The sequence below is a fragment of the Lipophrys pholis genome, assembly GCF_963383615.2.
Source record: "Lipophrys pholis genome assembly, chromosome: 21".
In the NCBI taxonomy this organism is placed as follows: Eukaryota; Metazoa; Chordata; class Actinopteri; order Blenniiformes; family Blenniidae; genus Lipophrys; species Lipophrys pholis.
The window spans coordinates 15,642,495-15,647,450 of NC_137649.1; positions in this window are offsets into that span (position 1 = coordinate 15,642,495).

Below are 4,956 nucleotides of genomic sequence, written 5' to 3' on the forward strand. Positions count from 1 at the left end.
TTAAGTCAGCGAAGTGTAAACCACTGTTTGTTCTCACTCTCGATCTCCACCTCCAAGGAGGAACAGTCCTCCAAAGAGATGCAATAAAAGTAACTGTAACAGGCTCCACATTTCTACGACGTTAACTCAAATAAAACTAGTATAGAAGATGTAAAATGGCCGATTTGGATACAATCAGGTGTTGCAGCTCAGCGTCTTATATTCTGATTCCAACCACTGAACCTGTTTACAGGAACATTAAAATCTGACCTATATCTAATTTATTATAGTAAACATGCAAATATCATTGACAGATGTTTTATCAGATAATCAAGTTAATTGACATGTCTGTGTATGTGTGTTAGTCTAGTTTATTTCCTTGTTATACGTCTGCATGTGGAAACAAAACTCACTTCTTGAGTGTAGAGCTCAATTTCATGTTACTCGCAATAGAAACGTTCAACACAGAAAATGCTAAGACAGTAGATCCTGTTCAACAAGACGAGACCAGGTGTTTTGAAAATAAGAGGAACTTTGAGTCTTATGTCACTTTATACCGACAAACAATAATGGACTGAATAATGTACACCAGCATTCTGAAGTGTTCATAAACTCATCAGATTCGCTTATTAGAACTGATTATCTGATTGGTCCCAGTTATCAGATTTTTAGTGGGCTCACTTACACTGTATGCACTTTCAAAAAAATGAATTTGGCCCTTTTGTTTTAATAACGTCAGATTGGAGTGTAAAAGCTGTGAAATTGCCAGGCTCTTTCGAAAAACTGTCTTAAATCATCTTTTCCAGAGTTGGTTAAAGAGATATAAGACTGTGCACTGGAGGTAAATCCATGATCTTAACAAACTGTTACAGTCAGACAGAACCCAACATGTGATGCAACAGAGGTCACCTGGGTGGCCTCTCCGAAGATAAATGTTCGGTCTGCTGAGTATAGTCTGAGGTTTCCTCATTTCCCCTTTCTGGTGCTTATCGCCGCTGGCAGATGCAGATTTATAGAACAGCTAAAAACGAAACACGACAAAGCGAAGTACAAGATAACCTGTGTGTCCGCTAATGCTGATGTCAAGTGACCAACAAGGTTTTTGTGTCTTCACTCTGTAAATGACAAGTCACCTTTCTATCTTTGTAAAATCGGATGTTTCCTAAGCTTATTTAGCCAAGGGCTTGCATCACTTGATGTGTCCTTTTGAAAAGCAACTTCTACAAATAAAAGCACAACAATACTGAAATTCATATAAAAAACTTCAGTCAGTTTGCAGTAAGAAGCCTCTAAAGTTTAGAGGCTTCTTACTGCAAACTGACTGAGAGAGTCTAAACATAGGGACCACCCCAGGGGCTCTTCACAGTCATGCCCCATTGCCCGCACCTCTTCTATCTGATTGTGCCGTATCGTCACACTCCTTTATATCTGCCTGTGAGTGTGTGTTTGGTGTCAACACTCTAGAGAACGCACTGATACTGATTGATAGTGGAGGAATTCTCCTTCTCGGCTCAGCTTGTTAAGGGGAGGAGAGGGCAGGAGCGAGGAAAATAAATAAAACGTCGCTTGGGTTTGTCTTGTTCTTGTTCCAAAATAAACAGAGCCGTGGCAGAGAGCGCTGCCGAGGCTGCCGAGTATTATCCAGACCTGTTGATCAAAACAGTTTGGGTCCGAGGGAGCGCCACACAGACACATACCCATAGTAACCAGAGAGCAGACGTGCAAGTGAAAGTCAACAGGTGATTTATAGAAATCGCAGCTCGGTTTCACATCCTTCTGTCCCACTTCCTGTTAAGTGATTTAGCAGACAGACTCAGATGTGGATGAGAGATCATAATTACTGACATTATTTGCATCTGTGTGGTTACGTTTCTCAGCCTGCAACCCTTACGCACTTAGAGCCCATTTAGCAGTTATGCACCAATAAAGACTATAATTTTTTCCACTTTAATAAGGGTCAGACAGTCAAGGCTTTCATGCAGGCCAGTCAGCACACTGCGACTTTCTTACTTCTTGCTGTGTGTGTGTGTGTGTGTGTGTGTGTGTGTGTGTGTGTGTGTGTGTGTGTGTGTGTGTGTGTGTGTGTGTGTGTGTGTGTGTGTGTGTGTGTGTGTGTGTGTGTGTGTGTGTGTGTGTGTGTGTGTGTGTGTGTGTGTGTGTGTGTGTGTGTGTGTGTGCAATGTTTGCACACATTTAAGTGCACGAACAAGAGTGTAAGTGCAAGGCCTGTAACCCATACGTGTAAGGGGTGAGAGTTCAGTTCCTGCAGGGTTTGTTTAGGAATATATGACACTGCACAGCTGGCCTAATCATCTGTGCATATCTGACTATAAAACTTAACTGAGCGTCGCCAGAGCCAGCTGCCTTTATCAGTGAGAGATGGAGCTATTCCCACTACGGAGAGTCAGAGGCCTCGGCTCCAGATCTGCTGCTCCCCTCCCAGCGGCCCTCATCAGGAAACGCTCTTCTCCTTCTACTGTATGCTGGAATCACAATTTGTGCTTACGTGTGTTAGAAATAACACACTTTGGTTGAACCTTTTGGAACTCTACGAACCACATAAACATGTGTCATCACCTGTTCCAGTGCATTTTAGGCTGTATTGTATTTCTACTCCACTTTAATGATTTATGAAACCTTTATTTTACCTGTTGGATAAATTGTGAACCGATTTTCGTTTAAGATAATGACAAGACCAAAAAGCAGCATAAGGTACAATTACGGAACAGGAAGAACATTTAAAAATATGTATCTGTAAATAGGCTTATGCAAATATAATATACAAATATGAAGCTTTTTGTTCTCCGTGCCTTATTGGTCTCAGTGGGTTCACACACCCACCCACCCACACACACACACACACACACTTTGGAGACAGCTGCAATGCAAGGTGCTCGGCCTCCATTGGGAGCCGTTCATGGTTCAATGGGAGACTAAAGCTGAAGGAAAACATCCCATTTACACAACTGATGCAGAGCCACACCCAACATGTTTTATTTACAATATTTTCAATATGTACAGTGACATACATAAACAATATTTAAAGGGGACATATCATGCTAAATCCACTTTTTTAGCCCTTAAATGCATTTTGTTGTATATTTAGAGTGTTTAGAAGTACAGAAAAGTTCAAAGTAGTCTCTTCAGGTGCTCCGTTGATATCTTTATATTCTGTTTTGGTCATATTTTGCGATCGGTTTCGATTTTTCTATTCTCTATTACGTTTTTTGAACAATGACGTCACAGTATTCTCAGCGGAACTGCCAAATTAGGACATCGACATTTCGAGCAATCCGCCATTTTTGTTTCTCGCTGCGAATTTGTAGTCCAACCGAAGTTACGAGAGGATAAGTCGAAATGTTCGGTTGTTGGATGTAGTAACCCACAAGCTTCGTTACACCGTCTCCCAGCATCAGAACCTTTTCCAAGTGCCTGGTTGAGTTTTATTTTTCACAGAAATGTACCCACATCTGTGGGTAAGGTCATTTTTGTGTGCGCGAATCACTTTAAGGATGACTGCTTCAACAACCTCCGCCAGTATAAAGAAGGATTTGCCGAAAGACTTCGTCTGATTGAGTGGTCAGTTCCTTCTATCTATGGAGACGATGAACAGAGCACTTCGGTAAGCTGTATATAACGCTAAAAAGTGTGATGATAAGACGTCCCTGTCATTGTTTTGTTAGCATTAGCAGTTGCACCGTCTTCATATGTTAGCGCTGTGTGCTCGTTTTAGATTATAATGTAACTTCTGTGTTAAATAGTCGTTGTAATACAGGCAGTATTGTAGTAGTGGGCATGGATGGAGAAGTTAGTGTAAATATAGTAACACACCATTGCGTTACATCTATATGAAGACGTTGTTCTGTAGGTGCATCATCGTCATTTTCATCTCGCTCCGCCGGGTCCGACTCTGGCTCCAACATGTATGGCTGGATGGATAAATCTACCGTTGTTGACATTTTGTAAATAATGTGTGAATATAAAGTTTCTGCGCCGCTAGATAATTGTATCTGTTCTATCAAACTACAAAGATGGCCGAACAGGGTGACGTTGAACCGAGTGTCACCTCTGCAACCTGGAGAGGAGGCGGGGTATGAAGTGTCTCATTTGCATTTGAAGAGACCGCCCCAAAACGAGTTGCTCTCAGAAGCGCATCAGAAAAGGGGTAGAAAAGGGGCCTGTGGAGCTATAATAATGAGGAATTTAGACCCAAGCATTGCAGTTTCGCGTTGTATAGACCACAACTGTATGATTTATATGTAAAAAGGAAGGATTTAAAAGCACGATATGTCTCCTTTAATGTTTAAAAATAGTAAGGACATAAATGGAGTCAATGCCTTTGTGTTAAACCAACAAGACATTTTAGATGCAAGTTGGCTTCAAATTCATGTTTTTGGACCAAAGAAAGAAAGAATAATGATGATAATAAAAAAAAAAAAAATAATAATAATAATAATAATGATAATAATAATAATACATGCTGTGTTGCTTTAAGAGGATTCAGCCGAGAGCTGAAATGGGCATTGTATAACCCGATATGAGATCATTGTGAAATTAAGAAAATTAGTTTATGTGATATATGTAAGTGATACAGTTGCTTTACTTAGATTTCAACCGTGGATCCTTTATTTTTCTTAAGTATATAGTTTGTACTTGTCGGCAGACTTCATCACTTTAGCTGTTTTCACTGCGTTGGCAAGCAAATACTTGTAATTATAGACTTTTATCTGAAATTCAAGGTAAAGACACTCGGGATTTCAATTGAAATTGTTAATATCGACCAAAATGGACCTCAGTTAAAAGCTCAGTCCTCCACAATCATATTTTCTTTTCATGATTTCTGTCTGGAAAATGTAATTCTCTGGTCTTGAGGGAAGCTTTGCATAAAAGCTTCTTAATGTAATCCGTTAGATAAAGTTCTGTTAAATGTTTTCCACACTGCAGTAGTTGACTCAGACATCCTCACTGACTCATTAC